The sequence below is a fragment of the Oryctolagus cuniculus genome, chromosome 1, assembly GCF_964237555.1.
Source record: "Oryctolagus cuniculus chromosome 1, mOryCun1.1, whole genome shotgun sequence".
Taxonomy (NCBI): Eukaryota; Metazoa; Chordata; class Mammalia; order Lagomorpha; family Leporidae; genus Oryctolagus; species Oryctolagus cuniculus.
In genome coordinates this window covers 68,266,485-68,279,039 of record NC_091432.1, presented here as the reverse complement: position 1 = coordinate 68,279,039, position 12,555 = coordinate 68,266,485, and the positions used below count along the sequence as shown (strand labels likewise).

The window sequence follows — 12,555 nt, the reverse complement described above, 5'->3', positions numbered from 1 at the left end:
AAAAAGAGAGAAAGAGAATATAAGAGAGAAACAGAGAGGAGAGGAGCTAGCAAGGAAAGAAGATAGAGCAGAGAAGAGGAGAGAGGAGAGCAGAGCCAAGAGACCAGAGGAGGAGGCTAGAGAGAGGAACCGAAAGGGAGCAGGAGAGAAGGGCCAAGAGAGCATGTGTTCAGGAACAGGCCCCTTTTAAAACTTTGCCTGAGGGCGGGCAGGGAAGCAGGAGCAGCGAATCCCATTAGCATGGGGGTGCAGCCTGGCTCAGGTAGCTGGGCCATGTGGCCACATGGCTACAACTGTGCCAGTATCCTAACATTCTTGGCCTATATGACCCCCGGGTCTGACGTTTCCAACCTGTTTTAAGTGGATCCCTTTAGCTGCTGTGCTAAAAATAGACTTGAGGGCAGAGGGAAGTGGAGGAGATTATGATACCTCCATCCAAGTGCTAACAATGGAGATGGTGAGAAGGAACTGAGAATGGATGTACTTTAAAAGTACAGCCAACAGAATTTGCCCATGTGTTGGATGTGGCATGTCCAAGAGAAGATCCTGGGATGATCACAGACTTCTGGGTAGAAAAACAAATAAAACTGCCACTGACTAAAAAGAGGCAGATAAAACAAGCTTGAGCAGATCGGAATTCAGATGATTCAGCGTGACATATTTGAGAGTTCAATTACACATCTAAGCAGAATTGAAGAGGATGTGAACTAGAGATTGTAAAGGCCCACGGAGACCAAGAGAAAAAGTGACCATGTCAAACTTCAATATTAATTTTAATTTGTCTCTCTGTCACCACATTTCAATTAGATGAAAATAAACACTAAGGAAGCTGGTGTTGTGGCATAGTGGGTAAAGCTGCTGCTGATATGGGTTCCCATTCAAGTCCCAGCTGCTCCCTGCTAATGGCCTGGGAAAAGCAGTAGAGGATGGCCCAAGAGCTTGGACCCATGTCACCCACATGGAAGACTCAGATGAAGCTTTTGGCTTCTGGTTTTGGCCGATGCAGCCACTTAGGGAGTGCACCAGAGGATGTAAGACCTCTCTCTCACTCTCTCTCTACCTTGGCCTCTCCCTCTATCTCTGTAACTCTGAATTTCAAATAAATAAATTTTTAAAAACTTAAAAGAAACAACAGAATTTTTAATACTAAGAACTAGAGTGCATTGTTTGCATGAGCCCTCTTTGAAAACAGTATTAAAGGATGAGCATCAGCCAAGCTGAGAGGCAAGTATTTGACTCAGTAGTTAAGATGCTGCTTTAGATACCTGCATTTCAAATCAGAGTGTCTGGATTCAAGCCCTGTCTTCACCTTTATATTTCAGCTTCCTGGTAACATGTACTCTGGGACTTAACAAGTGATAAATCAAGTAGTTGGGTCCCTAACCATGTGGGAGACCCAGACTGAGTTCCTGGCTCCTGGGTTTGGCCCAACCCAGCTCTGGTTCTTCTCTTTTTTTTAAATATAAAAATTGGTTTATCTGATGGGGCTGGCATGTGGCATAGAGGGTAAAGCTGCTGCCTAAGATGCTAGTATCCCATACAGGTACCAGTTTGAGTCCTAGCTGTTCCATTTCCAATATAGCTCCCTACTCTACTAATGTCCTGGGAAAATAGTGGAAGACTGGCCAAGTCGTTGAGACCCTGCCACACATGTGGGAGAACCAGATGAAGTTCCTGGCTCTTGGCTTCAGCCTAGCCCAGCCCTGGCCATTATGGCCATCTGAGGAGTGAACCAGCAGATGGAAGATCTCTCTGCCTCTCCATCTCTGTAGCTCTTTCAAATAAATTTGAAAAGGCTAATTACAGAGAGGAGGGAGGGGCACAGAGATCTTCATATGCTGGTTCACCCCCAAATGGCCACAACAGCCCGGGCTGATCAAGACAGAAGCCAGGAGTCCAAGCTCCCACATGGGAAGCAAGGGCTCAAATACTTGGCCCATCTTCTGCAATTTTCCCAGGCACATTAGAGGGAGCTGGGGTGCAGCAGCCAGAACTTGAACCAGCACTCTGATGTGCACACAGCAGCTCAATGTACTGTGTGTCACAGTGCCAGCCCCCTATCCCAGTTACTATGGGCATCTGGAGAGTAAAAGAGTGAATGACAGCTACATCTTTGTATTTCAAATTAAAAAAAAAAGATGTGGAAAAAGTACAGCAAAGCATTCTTTGAATCCTGGATTTGAAAGACAAGGTACTAGCACAAAAAGAGCTGTCATATAAATATTATCAATCCTGTCAATGTAGATATAATATAGTAGAAGGAGAAGAGAGAAAACATACATGGTGACTAATCCCTTATAATTGAGTTTATTTTCCAGGAAGCAGGTGGTTAAAAAGATACCATTTGGTGATAAAAAAAAATCAAGTGATAGAGGAGGTATAATTAATCATCAAATAAGAATTTCTACAAGATAATACTGGTTAGTTTTGCATATTCATGCATTCTCCCAATGCAGAGAGAGGACACAAAAAACACCTGGAAACACCTCTTTAGACAAAGTAATAGCAAAGAGGACAAACCTCAAGTTAGGCAAAAACATGGATCTAAATCCCAGAAAGCAGCAGAGCTGGTGATGGAGTTCTTTCTGATAAGAGAAAACCACACAGAATTGTGAAGAAAAGTGGGAAATGCAAGGAGTTTTCTTATAGCATGGCATCTATGATGCCAGTAAAGGAGAGGCCCCATACTGAACGGAAATACTGACAGCAGATCTGAATTCTGGCAGTAAGGGGTTTCAAAGTTCAGGGCACTGGAAGGAAATCTTGGAAGATATTTTGGATGGAAAGATAGGAAGCCACATCACATAGTGGAGGCTGTAGGCAGTTTCTGAAGAGAAGTAGAAACATACCTGACATTTAAGGATGTTATTGCAGGGGCTGGGACTGTGGTACAGCAGGTTAATGCCCTGGCCTAAAGTGCTGGCATCCCATATGGGCACTGGTGCTAGTCCTGGCTGCTCCTCTTCCAATCCAGCTCTCTGTTATGGCTTGGGAAAGCAGTGGATGGTCCAAGTCCTTCGGTCCCTGCACCCATGTGGGAGACCCAGAAGAAGCTCCTGGCTCCTGCCTTCGGATGGCCGTTGTGGCCATCTGAGGAGTGAACCAGCAGATGGAAGACCTCTGTGTCTCTACCTCTTTCCGTAACTCTGTCTTTCAAATAAATCCTTTAAAAAAAAAGGATGTCCTTGCAATAAGCTAGGATAGAAAGATAAAGAGAAATTGGTCCCCTTTATAAAAGTCACAGTAAATTAAATAATCAGAAGAAATGAGAAGGAGCCACAAACTAAGACAACTGAAAGTGTCTAATATTTCCTCTTCTTTTGAGCACAGTATAGAATTACAGTGCTACTGCTAATAGTTGACCCATGAAATTCAACATATAAACAAAAATTACACTGAAGTATTTTTACAGGGCCCCTAAGGACCGACAGAAATTAAAATCAAAACTTCTATACATCAAAATGCATACTCCAAAAAAAAATTACGCTATGTAGCAAACAAAAATTGTAACACACTCCAACATGAAGTAGTTAAAAATTTTTTTTTCAAGTGATTGCAGGGGCAGGCACTGTGGCATAGCAGGTATAGTTGCTGCTTGCGGCGCCAGCATCCCATATGTGTGCCAAGTCAAGATCTGGCTGCTCCATTTCTAATCCAGCTTCCTGCTAGTTAGCCTCAGAGAGCAGCAGAGGATGGCCCAAGAACTTGTGCCCCTGCATCCATGTGGGAGACCCAGAGGAAGCACCTGGTTCCTGGCTTTGGATTGGCCCACCTCCAGCGATTGCAGCCATTTGGAGAGTGAACCAGCAGATGGAAGCTGTCTCCCTCACTCTGTAACTCTGCCTTTCAAATGAATAAATCTTTTTTTAAGTGATTAAATATTTAAAACAGTACCTTAAAGCAAAAATGAAAAATCTCAGAGAATACACAAAAAACTTATGTAAAGACATGAAACAGAAACATATAAACAAAAACAAAAAATTGATAGAACTGAATGAAAAATGAAGAAAAAAACAAAGATTAACTTGCAAGGTATACAAAGAATAAAGCTGGGGTTGGCGTGATGCAGCTGCCACCTGTGATGCTGCCATTTCATGTTGAAGAACTATTCAAGAACTGACTGCTCCACTTCCCAACCAGCTCCTTGCTAATGTGTCTGGGAAAGCAGGGGAATACGGTCTAAGTGCTTGGGTCCCTTCTACCTATGTGGAAGACCTGGATGGAGTCCTAGGCTCCTGACTTCAGTGTGGCCAACTGGGGAGTGAACCAGTAGATGAAAGATCTCTTTCTTTCTCTCCCTCTCGTTCTGCCTTTCAAATAAATTTTTAAAAATCTTTAAAAAAAAAAGTTGAATGACTTAGAGGTCAGTAACAGCTATACCCAAGAAAATAAAGTAAATCAAAAGAAGAATAACACAGGATAAAAAAAAAAAACTTGCAATGAAAAATCCAAAAATAAAAAGTTACTTTCTATATTTAATAGCATTAAAACGAATAAAAGACTTAGGAATAAATTTAAACAAAAGGATGAAAGAGATACCAAAAGCTAGAAAGTACTGATGAAAGAAATTAAACAAGACATAAATAAATGGAAAGACCCATGTCAACGGATTTGAAGATTAAATGTTGTTAAAGGGATATAAAGTATCTAAAATCATACTGCAACCACTATCAGTATCTTAGTGACATCTGTTATGTCTTAAATTCATGTGGAATATCATGGGACCTCAAATAGCCAAAATCATCTTGAAAGAACAAAGTTGATGGGGTGTAGCAGGAAAAGCTGCGGCCTACAGTGTCAGTCCCATATGGGTGCTGGTTTGAGTCCTGGCTGTTCCTCTTCTGATCCAGCTCTCTTCTGTGGCCTGGGATAGCAATTGAAGATGGCCCAAGTCCTTGGGCCCCTGCACCCATGTGGGAGACTTGGAAGAAGCTCCTGGCTCCTGGCTTCAGATTGGCACAGCTCTAGATGCTGTAGCCATTTGGGGAGTGAACCAGCAGATGGAAGACCTCTCCCTCCCTCCCTCCCTCCCTCCCTCCCTCTGCCTCTGCCTCTGCCTCTGCCTCTGCCTCTCCTTCTCAGTGTGTAACTCTTTCAAGTAAATAAATAAATCTTAAACAAGAAAAAACAAAGGTAGAAGACTCACACACCTTCTAATTTCAAAACTTACTATCAGTCTACAGTTGATGGGCATTTGGGTTGGTTCCAGGTCTTAGCTATTGTGAATTGAACTGCAATAAACATTAATGTGCAGACAGCTTTTTTGTTTGCCAATTTAATTTCCTTTGGGTAAATTCCAAGGAGTGGTATGGCTGGGTTGTATGGTAGGGTTATATTCAGGTATCTGAGGAATCTCCAGACTGACTTCCATAGTGGCTTAACCAGTTTGCATTCCCACCAACAGTGGGTTAGTGTCCCTTTTTCCCCACATCCTCTTCAGCATCTATTGTTGGTAGATTTCTGAATGTGAGCCATTCTCACCAGGGTGAGGTGAAACCTCATTGTGGTTTTGATTTGCATTTCCCTGATTGCTAGTGTTCTTAAACATTTTTTTTCATGTGTCTGTTGGCCCTTTGGATTTCCTCTTTTGAAAAATGTCTATTGAGGTCCTTGGCCCATCTCTTAAGTGGTTGTTGCTATAGAGTATCTTGATCTCTTTGTAGATTCTGGTTATCAACCCTTTATCTGTTGCATAGTTTGCAAATATTTTTTCCCATTCTGTCGCTTGCCTCTTCACTTTCCTGACTGTTTCTTTTGAAGTACAGAAACTTCTCAATTTGATGCAATCCCAAATGTTAATTTTGGCTTTGACTGCCTGTGCTTCTGGTGTCTTTTCCAAGAAGTCTTTGCCAGTACCTATATCTTGCAGGGTTTCTCCAATGCTCTCTAATAATTGGATGGTGTCGGGTCGTAGATTTAAGTCTTTAATCCATGTTGAGTGAATTTTTGTGTAAGGTGAAAGGTAGGGGTCTTGCTTCATGATATTTGCAAACTTGATAATTGTTATATCTTCCTGTTGAATTGATCCCTTAATCATTATATAGTGCCCCTCTTTGTCTCTCTTAACAGTTTTTGTGGTAAAGTTTATGTTGTCCGATATTAAGATGGCTACACCCGCTCTTTTTTCATTTCTGTTGGCATGGTATATCTTTTTCCAGCCTTTCACTTTCAGTCTGTATGGATCTTTGTTGGAAAGATGTGTTTCTTGTAAGCAGCAAATAGATGGGTTTTGTTCCTTAACCCAATCAGCCAATCGGTGTCTTTTAACTGGACAGTTCAGGCCATTCACGTTCAATGTGACTAATGATAAGTGGTAACTTTGCCCTGCGATTTGCCAAAGATAAGTTCTAATATATGCTTTGAATTCCCTGTGATCTTTTGCTGTGAGGTTTCCTTCCTTTACCTTCTTTCATATTGATGACCGTGTTTCTGTGTGTAACACATCTTTAAGCATCTTTTGCAGGGCTGGACGAGTGGCAACAAATTCTTTCAATTTCTGTTTGCTATGAAAAATCTTTATTTCACCTTCATTCACAAATGATAGCTTTGCAGGATATAATATTCTGGGCTGGCAGTTGTTCTCTCTTAGTACCTGGGCTATATCTCACCATTCCCTCCTAGCTTGGAGGGTTTCTGATGAGAAGTCAGCTGTGAGTCTGATTGGAGATCCTCTGAGAGTAATCTGACGTTTCTCTCTTGCACATTTTAGGATCTTTTCTTTCTGTTTCACTGTGGAGAGTTTAATTACAACGTGTCGTGGTGAGGATCTCTTTTGGTCGTGTTTATTAGGGGTTCTGTGAGCTTCCTGTACTAGGATTTCTCTGTCCTTCTCCAAACCTGCGAAATTTTCTGCTAATATCTCACTAAAAAGGCCTTCTAATCCTTTCTCCCTCTCAATGCCTTCAGGAACTCCTAGAACCCGAATGTTGGGTTTTTTAATAGTATCCTGAAGATTCCCGACAATATGTTTTAGATTTCTAATTTCCTCTTCTTTTCTTTGGTTTGACTGTATCCTTTCCTGTTCTCTGTCTTCTAAGTCCGATATTCTCTCTTCTGCTTCACCCATTCTGTTTGTAAGGCTCTCTATTGTGTTTTTCATTTGATCTATTGAATTCTTCACTTCAGTCACTATCCCAGTTTCCTGTTGTACTAGTTGTTTTGTTTCATTTTGATTCCTCCTTAATATTTCATTTTCACGAGAGAGATTTTCTATCTTGTCCATTAAGGATTTCTGTAGTTCAAGAGTTTGTTTTTGAGAACTTCTTAATGTTCTTATCAATTTTTTGAGATCTGTTTCTTGCATTTCTTCTATGTCATCATCTTCATAATCTTGAATTGGGGTGTCTTTTTCATTTGAGGGCGTCATGGTGACTTCCTTGTTTTTATTACCTCGGTTTTTGCGTTTGTTTTTTGGCATATTGGAGATATTTTGTTTCTTCACTGTGGTGCTTTTTCTTGTTATACTATGACTCTAGATTAAGTGGACTATCTGTTTTTGATGGAGCCTTAGGGCTTGAGATGGGTGTGGCCTGAGAGCTCTGTTTGGTGTGCCAAAGGTGACACTCCCAGGTTAGGCGTGGTAAATCTCTCTCTCTCTCTCTCTCTCTTTCTTTCTTTTTTTTTTTTTGATTCAAAAGGGAAGTTATTCTGCACAGCTGAACGAAGTTGGAGGTAGTTAGCAGGCAAATGATATACCCACAGGAGCCAGAGATCAGAAGCTCTTTCCCAAGGACCACGCAGGGAATCTGTTCGGGCCTCAGAGTGGGCTCAAATTCTCCTTCAGTCTCCCACTGGGTTGCCAAAGTTACGGAATTGTAGCGTCTGGAGAGTGCTCATGTGAATTCCGTGAGTTCTCTCCCCCACTGTCTCTTTTTTCACAGTCTCAGTTCAGTAGCACCACAAGTTTACTAGGTCCTAATATCCTGTTAATTTGCCTGCCCAGAGTCAGGTTTTCCTGCTAAGCTCAGGGCCAGTGCAGACCTGAGGTCGCTCTGCTTATGACTTATGTCCAAGATGGCGCCTGCTCTTTGTCTTGCTTGCCCTTGAGAGGTGAGCGGAGAGAGAGAAACCCGTGTCCGTACCAGTCACCTTTTTTTTTTTCTCTCTCTCTTCCAGTTAGCCTGGTGAACTCCCCCACCCCCGGGGTCGTTCCCTCTAGTCTCTTCTCTCCGCTTGCCTGCCGGTGTCTTGGGCTATTGAGGTTCGGCTCACCTCGCGTTCCAGCGCTGGTGTGTTGAGTCTGCCACTGGTGTCCCGAACTGTGGGCTCCCACACTCTCCACGCAGGTCCACTGTGAATCACGTGTTCCGGAAGAGTTTCTTCTGCTGTTTCCTCCCCTACTCTTCCTTGAACCTGCAGTATCTCCACTGTTATTAAACTGTATCTCCCCGGACTATCAGTGTGCTCCCTTCCTGCCACTTTGCCAAACTCTTCTATGAGTTCCAATAGTTCTTAGTAGAGTTCTTTGGATCCCCTGAGTAAAGAATCATATCGTCTGCAAAGAGGGATAATTTGACTTCTTCCTTCTCAATTTGTATTCCTTTAATTTCTTTTTCTTGTCTGATGGCTCTGGCTAAAACTTCCAGAACTATGTTAAATAGAAGTGGTGAGAGTGGGCATCCCTGTCTGGTGCCAGATCTCAATGGAAATGCTTCCAACTTTTCCCCATTCAATAGGATGCTGGCTGTGGGCTTTTCATAAATTGCTTTGATTATATTGAGGAATGTTCCTTCTATACCCAATTTGCTTAGAGTTTTCATCATGAAAGGGTGTTGAATCTTATCAAATGCTTTCTCGGCATCTATTGAGATAATCATATGGTTTTTCTTCTGCAGTCTGTTAATGTGGTGAATCACATTGATTGATTTGTGAATGTTGAACCATCCCTGCATACCAGGGATAAATCCCACTAGGTCTGGGTGGATGATTTTCCTGATGTGTTGTTGTATTCTATTGGCCAGAATTTTATTGAGGATTTTTGCGTCTATGTTCATCAGGGATATTGGTCTATAATTTTCTTTCAGTGCTGCATCTTTCTCTGGCTTAGGGATTAAGGTGATGCTGGATTCATAGAAAGAATTTGGGAGGGTTCCCTCTTTTTCGATTGTTCTGAATAGCTTGAGAAGAAATGGAATCAGTTCTTCTTTAAATGTCTGGTAGAATTCAGCAGTGAATCCATCTGGTCCTGGGCTTTTCTTTGTTGGAAACGCCTTTATTACTGTTTCAATTTCTGTTTCAGTTATGGGTCTATTTAGGTTTTCTGTGTCTTCATGGTTCAATTTTGGTAGATTGCATGTGTCCAGGAATCTATCCATTTCTGATAGGTTTCCCTGTTTGCTGGCATACAAGTCCTTGTAGTAATTTCTGATGATTCTTTTTATTTCTGTGTTGTCTGTTTCCTTTTTCATCTCTGATTTTATTGATTTGGGTCTTTTCTCTTCTTTTTTCAGTTAGTTGGGCCAATGGGGTGTCAATTTTGTTTATTTTTTCAAAAAACCAGCTCCTCGTTTGGCTGATTTTTTGTAATTTTTTTTTTATTTCAATCCTGTTAATTTCTTCTCTGATTTTAATTATTTCTCTTCTCCTACTAGATTTGGGTCTGGTTTGCTGCAAATTTTCTAGGTCCTTGAGATGCGCTGAAAGCTCATTTATTTGGTGCCTTTCCAATTTCTTGATATAGGCCCCTATTGCTATAAACTTGCCTCTCAATACTGCTTTTGCTGCGTCCCATAAGTTTTGATATGTTGTGCTGTTATCCTCATTTACTTCCAGAAAGTTTCTGATTTCTCTTTTGATTTCTTGAATGACCCAGTGTTCATTCAGGAGCATGTTGTTCAGTCACCATGTGTTTGCATACTTTCTGGGGTTTCCTGAGTTGCTAATTTCCAGCTTCATTCCACTGTGGTCTGAGAAGCTGCATGGTATGATTCTAATTCTTTTAAATTTGCTGAGACTTGCTTTATGACCTAGTATGTGATCAATCCTAGAGAAGGTTCCATGCACTGCTGAGAAGAATGTAAAGTCTTTAGATGTAGGATTGAAAGTTCTGTAGATATCTGTTAGATCCATTTGGGCTATAGTGTCGATTAAATCTGCTGTTTCCTTGTTGATCTTCTGTCCTGATGATCTATCTATTTCTGAGAGTGGAGTATTGAAGTCCCCCAGTACTATTGTATTGGAATCTAAGTCTCCCTTTAAGTCCCTTAACATATCTTTTAAATAGACCTGTGCCCTGTAATTATGTGCATATACATTTATAATAGTTACATCTTTCTGTTGAATTGAACCCTTAATCATTATATAGTGCCCCTCTTTGTCTCTCTTAACAGTTTTTGTATTAAAGTTTATTTTGTCTGATATTAATATGGCTACACCTGCTTTTTTTTTGGTTTTTGTTGGCATGGAATATCTTTTTCCAACCTTTCACTTTCAGTCTGCATGCATCTTTGTTAGAGAGATGTGTTTCTTGTAGGCAACAAATAGTTGGGTGTTGTTCCTTAAGCCAGTCAGCCAGTCTGTGTCTTTTAACTGGACAGTTCAGGCCATTCATGTTTAATGTGACTGTTGATACATAGTGACTTTGCCCTGCCATTTTCCCGGAGATATTTTCTAGTATATGCTTTGAGCTTCCCATGCTCTTTCACTGGTGGTTTTTCTTCATTTACCTTCTTTCATATTGATGGCCGTGTTTCTGTGTTTCTGAGTGTAGCACATCTTTAAGTATCTTTTGCAGGGCCGGACAAGTGGCCACAAAGTCTTTCAATTTCTGTTTGCTATGAAAGGTCTTTATTTCACCTTCATTCACAAATGAGAGCTTAGCAGGATATAATATTCTGGGCTGGCAGTTTTTCTCTCTTAGCACCTGTGCTATGTCTCGCCATTCCCTCCTAGCCTGTAGTGTTTCTGATGAGAAGTCTGCTGTAAGTCTGATTGGAGATCCTCTGAGAGTAATCTGACATTTCTCTCTTGCACATTTTAGGATCTTTTCTTTATGTTTCACTGTGGTGAGTTTAATTACAACGTGTCATGGTGAGGATCTCTTTTGGTCATGTTTACTGGGGGTTCTATGAGCTTCGTGTCCTAGGATGTCTCTGTCCTTCTCCAGACCCGGAAAGTTCTCTGCTAGTATCTCACTAAAAAGGCCTTCTAATCCTTTCTCCCTCTCAATGCCTTCAGGAACTCCTAGAACCCGAATGTTGGTTTTTTTAATAGCATCCTGTAGATTCCCAACAATATTTTTTAGATTTCTAATTTCCTCTTCTTTTCTTTGGTTTGACTGTATCCTTTCCTGTTCTCTGTCTTCTAAGTCCGATATTCTCTCTTCTGCTTCACCCATTCTGTTTGTAAGGCTCTCTAATGTGGTTGTCATTTGATCTATTGAGCTCTTCATTTCATTTTGATTTCTCTTCACTATCACACTTTCCTGCTCTACTAGTTTCTACGTTTCATTTTGATTCTTCCTTAAAATTTCATTTTCATGAGAGAGATTTTCAATCCTGTCCAATAAGGACTTCTGTAGTTCAAGGATTTGCTTTTGAAAACTTCTAAATGTTCTTATCATAAATTTTTTGAAATCCGTTTCTTGCATTTCTTCTATCTCATCATCTTCATAATCTTGGCTTGGGGTGTTTTGTTTATTTGGAGGCATCATAATGTCATCGTTGATCTTGTTCCCTCGATTTCTGTGTTTGTTGCTTGGCATGGTTAATTCTGTTTCCCTCACTGTAAGGTTTTTTTTTTTTTTTTTTTTTTTTTTATTATTATACTATGTCCGTGTTAAGTGGACTGCCTGCTGTTGGAGGAGCCTTGGAGGCTTGAGATGGGTGTGGCCTGAGAGCTCTGCTTGGTTCTTCAGGGTTACAGGTGTGCAAAGGTGACACCCTCAGGTTATGCATGGTAAATCTCTCTTTATTTATTTATTTATTCATTTATTTTATTTTATTTTATTTTATTTTATTTTATTTTTTGTTCAGGAGGTAAGTAATACTGCAAGGCTGAGCAGAATGGATGGTATTTAGGTTCCGCTGGCTTCTACCCAAAGAGTCTGTGCAGGCTCCGTTTCTCCTGCGGACTCCCACTGGGTTGCCTAGGCTACTGAATTGTAGGCTTAACTCTCCCCTTTTATTATGTATATCCTAGCTCTTTGTCTCTTGCTTGCCTTTGCAAGGTTGGCAGAGAGTGGAACTTGTCTGTACCAGTATTCCCCCACCTATTTATTTATTTATTTATTTATTTTTCCTTCTCTCCTGTAGTCTGTTGGACTTTCCCGCTTCAAAACCCGCGTCCCTCTAAAATTCTGTCTGCTGTTTCTCCGCCAATGTCTCCGGTTACTGAGCTCACCTGCGCTTCCAGCGCTGATGTGTGGACTCGGAGCCCTTAGCGTCCCTCCTCTCCCCGCTGGTGTCTTTGTCACATAGACTCCCCTTCTTGCACTGGTGCTCAGACTCTCAAGATTCATTTTCAATTATCTTTACATACAGAAGATCAATTTTGCAGATATTAAGTAAAGATTTCAACAGTTTGCACCCACACAGAAACACAAAGTGTAAAATACTG

General features: G+C 41.1%; 1 protein-coding gene across 6 annotated transcripts in view; it reads left to right on the top strand.

The window, feature by feature from the left end:
- The window catches only part of LOC100349807 (glycerophosphodiester phosphodiesterase domain-containing protein 4), a 176,317-nt gene that overhangs the window by 139,441 nt on the left and 24,321 nt on the right, over positions 1–12,555 (top strand). The gene's annotated exons all lie outside the window — the stretch shown is intronic.